At 39.6% G+C, this 12,149-nt stretch overlaps 1 long non-coding RNA gene across 2 annotated transcripts; it reads left to right on the top strand.

Moving 5' to 3' along the window:
- The first annotated feature begins 5,163 nt into the window (after positions 1-5,163).
- LOC145438152 (uncharacterized) lies at positions 5,164-7,994 on the top strand. 2 transcript variants are annotated; one of them, XR_013914851.1, is made up of 4 exons: positions 5,164-5,281; positions 6,075-6,274; positions 6,345-6,381; positions 7,851-7,994. It is a non-coding gene; the product is annotated as an uncharacterized LOC145438152 (long non-coding RNA). The 2 variants fall into 2 exon arrangements; XR_013914852.1 differs by lacking the exon at positions 5,164-5,281 and adding an exon at positions 5,837-5,918.
- The last annotated feature ends 4,155 nt before the right edge of the window (positions 7,995-12,149 follow it).

Raw genomic sequence — 12,149 nt, 5'->3', positions numbered from 1 at the left:
GGTGACGACATGCGAACGACAAGTACGAGATGACTCGCTAAAGCGCGCAGTTTGCATGATCATTCGTTTTCTATTCATTCCTTTGTGGATGACCCGTATCGCTGTTGTCATGTGTTTTCGTGCGGCGTATTGCATGTCTGGTGGTAAAGTGTGAAATGAGCAAGGTGTTTGGTTCGACTCCGAAACGCTTCTTATATAGATATTGTCGAAGAGAAGAATATCATTCGAGTTGGCGTTGTCGGTTAATCAACGTCCCTCGGCACGAAATATTGTAATCGATTACAGATAACTAACCCACGGATAGATGCGCAACACGTGACAAACGGTTGAGAACCCAGATGTCGCTAACGATTGCTGGTCGCTTCGTAAACAGCTATATTGTATGTCAGCGGCCGGACAGCACAATGTCTCGGGTAGATTCGGACTGTATCGCCACTTGGACACCACGTCTGGGGCGTGTTCGATCGTTGTTGCCACTCGGGCATCATATCTGGGGTAGACTCGGACTTTTGTTGCCAGTCGGATATCATGTCTTTGGTGTGATCGTAATGTGTTGCACCACTCGGACATCATATCTGGGTTATATTCCGCCTCTTTTGCAACCCGGACGTCATGAGAGGTTATGCCTGAGCTATCTTGCCACTGGGACATCATGTTTGGGGTATGTTCACATCGTGTTCTGCCACTCCACCATTATATCCGGGGTATGTTTGAACTATGCTGCCAATCGGACATCATGTCATTAGTATATCTGGGGTGGATTCGGACTGAAATGACGTCCAAATTGAAATTACCGTCCGAATCTATCTCAGACATGATGTCCTAGTGACGCAACAATGTGCGAACATACCACAGACACGATTTCCTAGTGACAACATAGTCCAAACATATCCAAGGTATGATGCCCGAGTGGCGGAACACAGTGCGAAATACCCCAGATATGGACTTACCCCTGTCACCTCTTGAACCAGGATCCGAACAACTCTTTCACTTGCAAAATTATTGAAGAAACCTGGCACGATATTGACAGTTTCGAGAATCCAAACTTTCAAACGTTCAACACTTATACTAAATCATCGCTATTCAATGGTTTCAGATTGGACAGGTACCGGCTACCCTTGTCTCCACCTTGGTTGTTGCCTCAACCATGCGTGGATTTGTCTCTCCTCACAGAGAGGTCTTCACGGGACGTTTTCGGAGCTTACAACCAGATTTGTTTGAGTCATGTTGCCGACGATTTCGATGAACACGTGCTTATATATACGGGCTGGTCTAAATCTCTATAGTTGGAGGCGGAGTGGCTTTTTGCGTCCCGTCACTTGACGTGGCAGTATCTGAGGCCTGTTCAATGGATCATTCGGTCCTGTCGACGGAGCTCCTAGCGATCGACCAAGCACTGAGCTGAATCTCCAGAAACCGATCCTCGTCAAACAAATTTCTCATTTTGTCAGACTGTTCAAGTGCCCTAGCTTGCATTAGCAATTCCAACTTGTATCCTGTCCATAGGCTCATATATGAGATATTGTCCTCTATTGAGCAACTCAGACAACGTGAAGTCAGCGTGTCATTCCTCTGGATCCCTGGTCACGTAGGCATTCACGGCAATGAAAAAGCGGACAGATTGGCGAAAATCGTCTCCGACTCCCCGCCGAATTATCGGGATTTGCCGATGCTCTCGGAACAAGAAGCTCGCCGTAGCGTACGTCGTCACTGCATGACGTTGTGGGATCAGGAATACCGTTTATCCGAAAAAGGATGTCAATATAAATCCTTCAAATCCTCGATTTGTGATTCTCCCCCTACTTGTGGAAACCGCCTCATAGATGGCATCATGTTTCGTTTGAAATCTGGACATTGCCGATTGAACGCTCATTTGTTTAAAATTGGAATAGTTGAATCACCATGTTGTAGTTACTGCCGATACCCGAAACCGTCGAACACTTTTTAATATGTTGTCCAAAATATACTTTTCACCGTGAATTTCTTAGAGATAAATGTGCGCAATTGAAAGTGAATTTTTGTATTACCGATTTACTGCTTAATCCTCAAATAACACCTTATGTTGTTAAATTTGTGTTATCGTGCAACCACAATTTGTAACTTGAGTTTATCATACTATTCTGATATTTGATTTGTTTTCTTGTGCAACCGCCTCACCCTCGTGATCTTACTCTACCCTCGTGTTCTTGTGATACCGCCTGTTATGATCTGAGTGCATCCAATTTATTCCGTTTCCGCCATTATTCATGTACAATGTTATTGGCTGTGGCGCAAAAGGCCGTGAGGCGATAAGCGCCATTATTTATGTTTAATAAACAACAACAACCCCAGATAAGGTGTCCCAGTGCCAAGACCGTCCAAACATAATCAGTCATGATGTCTGGGTTGCCATTACAGGCAGAATATACCCCAGTCATGCTGTCCTTGTGGCGGATCATAGTCCTAATCTACACCGGACATAATGTCCTAGTGGCGGAAGACAGAGTGCGAAGACATCCCAGATATGATATTGGAGTTGTAACAAACTCCAAATATCCCCATACGTGGTGTCCGTGTGGCGGAACACAGTCTGAATCTACTCTAGATATACCGTCCCAGTGGATACGTAGTCCGGACACACTCAGGACATGATGTCCCAGTGACGCAACACATAACGAACATACCAAAGAAATGATATCCGAATGGTAACAGCACAGTCCGAATCTACTCCTGATATGATATCCTAGTGGTGGAACACACTGCAAACGCACCCCAGATATGATATACGAATGGCATACAATATCTGCTCACGAAGCGACCAGCAATCGCTTGCTGTATCAGGATACTCAACCGTTTATCACGTGTTACGCATCTATGAATCGACTCGCTTCGCTAGCAGGTTATCTGGGCAAGAGGATTTTATCTCGACTCAGCAGACCTACCACCGTAAAATTACGTGAATATCATCATTAACATATTTAATTACGAATAAAACCCTCAATATGTCACTCTCTAATACCATAGTTGCAAATAATGGTCGCATTCTGGGTTGATTTCAATTGTCAAGGTCCACCGGTCCGCAAAATATTTTTTGAAATGTTACCGGTTCGCGCGATGAAAAAGGTTGAGAACCGTTGCTTTCTAGGGATTCTGACGACTGCTAAAATAGTCCATTGACGGACAGAATCAGCATTGTCAAGTAACAATGGACTGGACTGAATCTATTTTGCATTTTTACTACGTAATAGGCTGCTGTATTTATCAATCGTTTCAACACCACGTAGAAGTTGCCTTATAAACCTACACAGTCCCATTTTCTCTCGGCGCCCCCTACCGCCCGATTTTATCGCCTGAACCCCAATCCCCCATTTCATGGCCACCGTCCCCTTCACGCTCGCTGACGCCACCAGGGGGCGCTGGCGCACACTTTGGAAACCACCGACTGACATTATAGATCTTTCATATCTTCATTTTCTACATTTTTCTAAAAAGATTCAACGCGTACCTTTGAAATTTGTACTTCTACTTGAATAAGCAGGCGTTAAATTTCCACCTAGTATAGTGAGAAAGCTAACTGCTCTGACTACCGCTGACTTATACTCGTGTGATCCGGCATGGTGTTGTTTCGGTTCTGATCTCATCGCTGCACTTGAAATCTTGCGTATGGTGAATTGAGCTTTTGACGACTCGTACTTGGAATACAGTATCACCAACTTTTAAGGTAGGCCTACTGAGTCCATAATATTTCCATAATTTTGTCCAGATGAATTAAATAATTACTTTGAATCTTATGAGAATGTGTTATCTTAATGCAGTATTCACGATGCCGACTATACACTTGGTTGTGTTGTGTTTTGAATCATAATCCGCCAAATCCAAACAGATCGCCTACAATAACATATACCGCGCAGGTAATTCAAAATGATCTGGCAGTGGGTTGATAATCCGTAACGCATAAAGCAAATTAGCTTTGATGGGGTAGCTATTACGAACGAAACAAAAACATGTTGAATGGTGTGCCGACTATGGCCTGATCAAGTCATATAAACTTGATTTCACCATGCAATATTTTCCAAATAATATATTTCGCGGGCATACAATAATACTTAGCATGATATAAAAAATGTCATACTATGCCTCTACTGCGTAATTATTGTGAATCACTATTTCTTGAGTCAATCTATCTGCGTATTTTATATCAAAATATGAGTTCAGCTGTTTCGACATTTCCGCAGAACGAACAGTCATAAGTTCAATCCCAGTCGGGATGCCAATGGAGTTCACTTCGTGACCTCAAATTTCATACTAGGCTATAGAGATATTAGCTGTCTTTTCTCTGCGATCATGACATCGCATTATTCTTTGAACTCGCTGTTTTTTGGGATATCAAAATATACGAGATGAGCAGAAGGAAATCATTTAATGATACTTTTATCTATCATATTGTATATCTCGTATATATTTCACTCTTCTTTATTCATTAAAGATACTACCAACAAAACGTCGTTTACACTTTCAATATCGTTAATAAGAGTCGGTCTCTTACTTTGACTTGCGTTACTTAAAACAGGAAATCTAGCCGAAACTAGGTATATCTTACCTAACAAACTAGCTAAATGTAAGTGCCCCCTCTTAATACATCTTGGCCGCTCTTTCGTTGCATGTTTCCACAGTGAATATAGAACGTGGTATTGTGTAGGGTTACCATACGTCCTCACCAAATATTGCAGCAGCTCACCAAATTTTACAGCAAAAAGATACGAAATCAGCTGTTTTCAGTATTGGTCAACTAACTTTTCAGATTTGTCCTCCTTTCCCGATTTCAAAATATCGTAACCCTATATTATGGATTCACATCATGTGGGAGAATTGCACAAAATTAAAACGCACGGATCAGTTAATACTTGTTATTCAAAAGGAGTCCACCATATAGGTGTTACCCACGACATTTACTTAGACATATACACAATATCATGACCTTCCGCATAGGCATGATCCGCAGTTCAGATGGATATCACCTACCGAGAAGTCATATTGACTGTGATGACTATAGAGTATAGGAAACAATAACAAACAATATTATATCGACAAAACTGTTTTGGACACACTTCCTCAGACCCTCGCTTCCCGTGTATGATTAGCTACAAGTTGTATGTAATGTGATGCAATATCATCAGTAGAGGCGGTTTTCGGAAATCCTGAACAGTGTGATGGAGATATAAGAGATACGATATAAGACGGTGATCGTCACGAGCCTCTTTATCGAACATTAACGTTTGTCTCGAAGCTTCATCGGTGGCTGGTAAGTTATCTACGTTGGAGATGATGAAGATTTAACATTTTGCTAAGATGTGGTCAAGGTAATCAGCGTTGTATAAAGTAAAGTGCAAGTTACGTCATAACTTTATGCTCACGGACAAGTAGAAGTAGCGATTAACACGATATTTCAGAACTACTTGAAGTAAAAGCAGTAGTAAGTATTTTGAAAAAATACAATTGGTCTAAAGATCAAATATTTTCAGCGATAAATCGTGGGCTTACCTTCCGAAATTGCCGCGTACAACTTAAAGACAAACGCAAAGTGAATAATGACAGTATAAATAGAAAATGATTGCAGACTCCGTGATACACGGGCTATTTGTCCCAGTGTTTAGGACAATGTCACGCATGAAGATGAATGTGACCCAAAACTACTGCGAACTCGACAAAATTAAAGGAGTAAGAAGTAACTAATTTTTTCTTAAAGAGACTGGAAGTCGTCTAAAATCTCAGCCACTTGGAAAAGTAGTGCAAGTTGATAAAACTTACGTACTTGGTATAAGTACATGTAATTCGTTACTTACCACGTCTGGGTAAAGTCTAATTTTATTTCTATCACACGCACAATTAGGGTACGGCAAGAACGACTATATTTTATTGGATAAAGACGCCTAAATAAGGTACGCGTTATCAATCGTGGTGAGTAGCATTAAGGTATTTTTTGCTCTCATCTCTCATAACTTGATAATTCGATGTTGCTGTTACACTAACACGTCCGGATATGCTATTGAGTATAAAATGCATCACGCAATAATCGTGACTTCATTCCTTTACAGGAAATATGCGCATCAAAGTCGTTTTATGCTTGCTCGTTGTCGTCGGCCTTGCCGTGGAAGCGAATGCGTGGAGGAAATGGTATCATAGACGACGCTTTTACATTTCACTTTCTCCTCCTCGCGTTGTTTTCTTTCGACGTCGACGTTTTTTCGGAGACCAACGAGCAGACGTGCCCGAGAGCATCGATGACTCGTTTCCTGTATGTTATCAAGTTTAGACTTCTAAATCTAGAAACGGTACAGATGAAAGTGTGAATTGTTTCCGAACAGGATATGAATGAAAATGACTTCGAAGACGCCTTGGCTGGTGAGTATCGTATTGTGTAGACTGCACGCTATTCGGGAAAACTCTTACAGCTGTGAATTCAGTGAATTTAAAATGCTGATAACTCATGGTATTTCCGATATATCAATGCGATTCCTATACCCAGGACGCGCTACAAGGCGTATTATAAAGTATTCTATTTCACTTTCCACCTGGCAACATATGACGCATATATATGCCTATATTCCGCTGTATTTCTCATTATATGGTACTTTGGGCTAGTCAACGTGCGACATTCGTCGCGAGTTAAACTGGATGCCCACAAGTTGCGCCATACTTCAGGTGTATGAAGCAGACAAGAATCAATAAACGTAACACATGATCAGAGACGAGAAAACGCGTATCTTTTACGTTGAAAACAATGGGGTTCTGAGTAGTATAGGTCGCGGCAATTTGCTCATTATGACACAAAATCGAGTTGGATTGCTGCACTTCTCGATCAACGTGAACGAAGGAATTAATTCCAATTCTCAGCCATAGGCCCACACAATAACACACTGTCTAATGTGGGGCTCCAATCAAAATGACCGGTCACGAAAAACTCGCTCACGAATTATTCTGAGCACGAGAACGTGGCGCTTAGGGGTGCGAAAACATTTTATTTCAGAAGATGAGAACATGTATTTGCTCGTCTATAATCGTGAGAAGATACGGTACTCAGAATATTGAATGGGAAACTATTACATCTAGAAATCCTTCGCGACCCACCTGAAATAGCTTCGCAAACCATCAGTGGGTCGCGACCCAGCTCTCTTGGAAATAGCCTTCTTTTCTATAAGCTATTGAAAAATTGAAATGATTGAAATATAATTCGTCTCGATTGGTCTTGGACCATCTATCCCTCAATTTTGCGGTTTCTAATCGCAAGCAATGATAATCTTGCGGAAAATTTACAAGGACTAAATTATAATCTTGCCGTCGAACCCGGTATGCCCATCGCTAGAGTTGCATTTAAAACAAAAATCTATTTAAAACAAACCTGTTTAAAACAAGGCCCTAATTTGAAACATGTTTTCTATTGTTTTTTGTTTGTTTTTAAGCCATGACGCCACGAATATTCAATTATGACGTCATAGTGGATTGACATTAAGAATTGAAAATATAGGGTAAATATAGCTCCTTTGACGAAATATCTGTACTGACAATGTTGAACCGACTATTTTAAGGGTTTTACCCATCCCATATCGATATACGTTCGCTCTATCTGGTTGTAATTATCCGTGAGCTCATACAACATGTTTTTTGGAAAGTATTTACACAATTATGGCATAATTTTACAACTTACAGAAATTTTTTTAAGGCCGTTGTTTAAAACACTGTTAAAAACATGATTGAAACATAGTGTTTCAAAACACTGTTTGTTTTAAATGCAACCCTACCTAACGCCATCAATCTGCATAATAGCGTATAATAGTAGGTGAAACACTGATTCCCATGTTGCATTTATTCAGATCGCGTGAATGCAAGGGGTGAAGACTTTGATCAAGATTAACTTGAGTGCACGGAAATGTCGTCACTTACTATGATTCATTGTTAAGCCTATTTGTGGACCTTTTGGTTGTAAATCGGCCAATAAATCGTTGATATATCGAGAATGCAGTGGGCATTTGAGTTATCACGTGAATGTGGTGCTTACTCTGGTGTTGGACAGATCATTTGTGTTCACCCACTAGTCATTGTAGCTGCGGGGATTATCCTAATTGGTAGGTGTTACGGTTAGAACGGCGACGTTCAGGAAACAATTTGGATTTGAAATCTACATTGGTATTTAGTCATACAAGCGTCGCCGGTGATGTGCAGGCATGGAGGCAATTTAGACCGTGTCTCATGATAAGCCAGAATCGGCAATGAAATTTTTAAAACATTCAATGATTGGTCGACACATACGGTTAGGCAGGCAAAGTAAGCGTGGGTTTGGGGATTCTGAACGGCACTATTCCGAATATGACCTTAGTTTTTGTTTTGGAGATAACCCATAAGACTATTTTGACCAAAATCTCCCATTTTCTCTGTAAAGGATGGATAGAAAATCGGCTCAGTCGCAATATAAAGTTGAGAAATTCAATCTACCTGTTATTTTTACACACCGAAGACTCTTTTAAATCAAAATACAGCAACAGCACTATATTTACGGGTATTAGATTTATCATAGTGGGAGACTTTCATATCATGTACATAAATATACTCCATTCATGTATATCAGTGGTCGGGAACCTATTGCTCGCGAGCCATATATGGTTCTTTTGAGCATAAGATACGGCTCTTCGCGAAATTCTTATTTTTGTGCTCAATTTATTTATATTGCGGCAACTTGTTACTAAATCTTCAGCACGACCAATATAATTTTTCTTGTGGCAGTATAAACATGTCATCGAAAGGTTAATACAGTGGCATATTCGGATTTAGGGGCTTGGACCGCCTTTTCAAAATCCTCAAATTTCAGTTGCCGTCGCGCCAGCGAAATATATCACTTCCAAATTCGATGTACCCGCCACGAAATCTTGGATTGCACGATACGTTGATTGAGAGTGGGATACGTGGCGGCGCCTATATCACAGTGCAGTTTTCAAATACACATTGTTTTCCTGAACTACGGTTAAAAATGAAATACCGTGAAAGTGGCATTCACAATTACAAATTCAAATTACAAACAACGTCATAGCGATCCACGTTCTTGATTGATAACGTAGCTTTGTAGGCGTACATTGAGAATTGAGAAGTCGAATCGGAATCAGTGCGACAATTATATTGGATTAATATCAGTTATTATAAATTATATGATTTTTGCGATGAATTGCGCTATCACAGGTAAGGCATCGCCCGGCCGTGCCTCACCTATGCCTTACCTCTTCATTCACACTCCATTTTCAAACAATAAATAGGCAAGTTGCGTGATTTTAGTAGTAAAAATGTTCAAAATCTAGTAGACAGGTCAGTAAAACTGTGCAAAAAGTAGATTCATACTTTTACTGTTGTTTACGTCTGTTGGAAATCTAAATGGGAATTGTCTTAAGCTTCGAAAAATATGATATGCCTGTCAATGCAATACAATTAAAATATATAACTTGCAAACTATATGGAACTCAATTGTTGCATACTCATTACTCAAATAAAGGCAACCTACATGATTAGTACGATTTTTTACAAAGAAAGTACGGTTCAAACCACGAATCCCATGTAGTGCTTTCGAATTTGCGCTACCATGACGTCACAATTTTTCAATTGTGACGTAATAGTTGATTGGCATGTATGACTCTTTGAGAGTTCAAATGGAAAATATAGGGTCAATATGGCTCTTCGGATGAAAAAGGTTCCCGACCACTGATGTATATGAATATTACCTAAATACTCAAATAGCGTGGCCTTATTTCAATCAGTTTTATATTCACCACCACCTATTGTAAATTTAAAATAATCAGTTGGAATATAATATTATTAATTTATATTAAAGCAAAATTGTTTTTTTGTACGACCTTCGCTTGTAAGAAATTTAGTGCAGTTTCTCGAAAGGTGATGATCAGGAAATATATCATGATGATTGAACAGGTAGTGAACTTTTATGCTCATGTTTGTTCCAAGTTTCCCATGGAAAATACGAATTTTCGGATCACCTGTTTGTAGTTGGATGCTTTGTGATCTTCTGAAAAGTTTTATTTACTACAACTTAAGAGAAATGCCATGCTCTGGAGTCCTACCTGATATGAAATTGTAGTCTTTCATCCGTATTCAAATCTGATATCTATTAAAGCTACCAGATGTACGCTTCTAGTTTGATAGGAATACTAGGTATACCCACTTTGTTGACTCAGCGGAAAAATATCCATTGCAAGTCAAAAAAGATGAGAAGCATATGAGTATTGCAGTTAAGCTCTTCAATGACAAATTTGATAGCTTTGTACTCCTCTTTCAATTACCAATAACCAATTGGTACAGAAGAAATTGTATTTCCGTTGTGCAAAAGTACAATTTGTGGGCTTGATAAACTACATTTTTGACCAACAAAGATTTCGCATCAGGTCATCTTAATGTTTATAAAATGACTGAGAACGAAATGAGCGTTCTTCATAGTCAATTATCTTTAAATGTGCACTGTAAAATTGAAAAAAAAAACGATTTACTTCCTACCAAGTTAAATAGGCTATTCAAGGGTAAATACAGTAATTTTGGATTTTTAGGGGTATAAGTATATTCTAAAGAAGAGTCAATCTGGGACAACTAATGTGATATTTGTAATCAGCAACCTCGAAAACCCCCGAAACGACTCTCAGATATTCTGCCAAAAAATCATTTTGTTGACCATAGTGTAATAATTGGTGTTTGTATCCATGTTCATGAATGACTAGCATTGCAATATTTTACTTGAAAAATAGACACAAATTTTATATTCAAGGTTCAAAAATATATCGTGAAATGGGAAGTGAGGCGCAGGTGAGGACATTTTCAATTTGCTGAAAAAGGAGGACAAATCCTCTTAAAGAAGAACGTATGGTAACCATATGTCGAGACGCGAGTTGAACTACAGATGTAGGCCTACAAAATATTTAGACGATTTTCCATGGCCGTAACTGTCGCACCCTAAACCCATCCATAGCGGGGGATCTCGGTTATTTCGCTGGTATGATTGTTGAAGGAGATTTATCCAACTTGAAAATGTTCGTCGTTATTCACAAGATTTATTTTTCCTACAGGTTTAGATTTGAATAAAATATGAGAGAGAAAGATGCGCATATTTTCCTCAGGCGACTACTATATATTGACATGGTCTATGACTTTTAGATAAGAGGTGGGCCACAGAACATTCTCAATCAGGAAATGGGCCACGGTTTAAAAAAGGTTGATAGACCCTGTTATAAACAGATGCCAACTCCACCCTGTTCTTTCTTACGATATCAGAAGAAATACAGAATACAAAAAGAATGTAACTTACAAGCTAAGTACAGCTGATATGAACATTGTACGATATTATTGCACACTCGGTCAACACGTATTGAAGCACAAACTTGCCTGTTTATTAGGGTTGTCCATAATTTGGAAAATCTCAAAATTTATGCATATCCATGTCTCATTCTATAGATTATGGTTAAAAAACGTCAATGAACCTGCAATAAGCTCACAGGAAATTCGTTAACATTTGTCTAAATGCGTTTGAAAGTAGCTACCGTAGATTGGGCGTGTCAGCGACCATAGAGCGGCAAGCAGACTAGTAATCACGAAATCACGGCGTTTGATTGACTAATCTGCTATGCTTCAATGATCACGACGTTGGCGGCTTGTTGATCAGCTGGTCAAGGAGTCGGCTGTCGACGGTGATTTGTAGGTTGGTCCGCAACTAATGATTTAGGATTAATTCAGAACATGTCGAGTTACGAAATACATGATGAACTATAAGAACAGCTGCTTCACAATATCTTTAAATACATGACTGGATGGCTTATTGTGAAGGTAACCGCCGTAGCCTATATGGGTATGCCTTGATTTCATTGATGGAAAGCACAAAAACACACGGAAAAATACTGCAAAGGATCTTATGCAAGTGGCAAACGAGTTTCTAGTTTCAGAGGGGATGTACCATCATTGAATACAACTATAAAGCTTGACATTGACACTACTTTGTCTGATCTTATTAGGCTGTTGTCGTTGTACATAATTGAAGTCTTGAATGCTGTAAGGGCTGGATGAATCAGTCATTTATGCTTGGCACTTGTCAGATTCTTTCAGCATAATGAATCATACCCGCAAGTGCTATCAAA

This window comes from Botryllus schlosseri, chromosome 4, assembly GCF_051294905.1.
Source record: "Botryllus schlosseri isolate E-star chromosome 4, Bs_hap1, whole genome shotgun sequence".
Lineage (NCBI taxonomy): Eukaryota > Metazoa > Chordata > Ascidiacea > Stolidobranchia > Styelidae > Botryllus > Botryllus schlosseri.
This window is presented reverse-complemented; position numbering and strand designations above follow the sequence as displayed.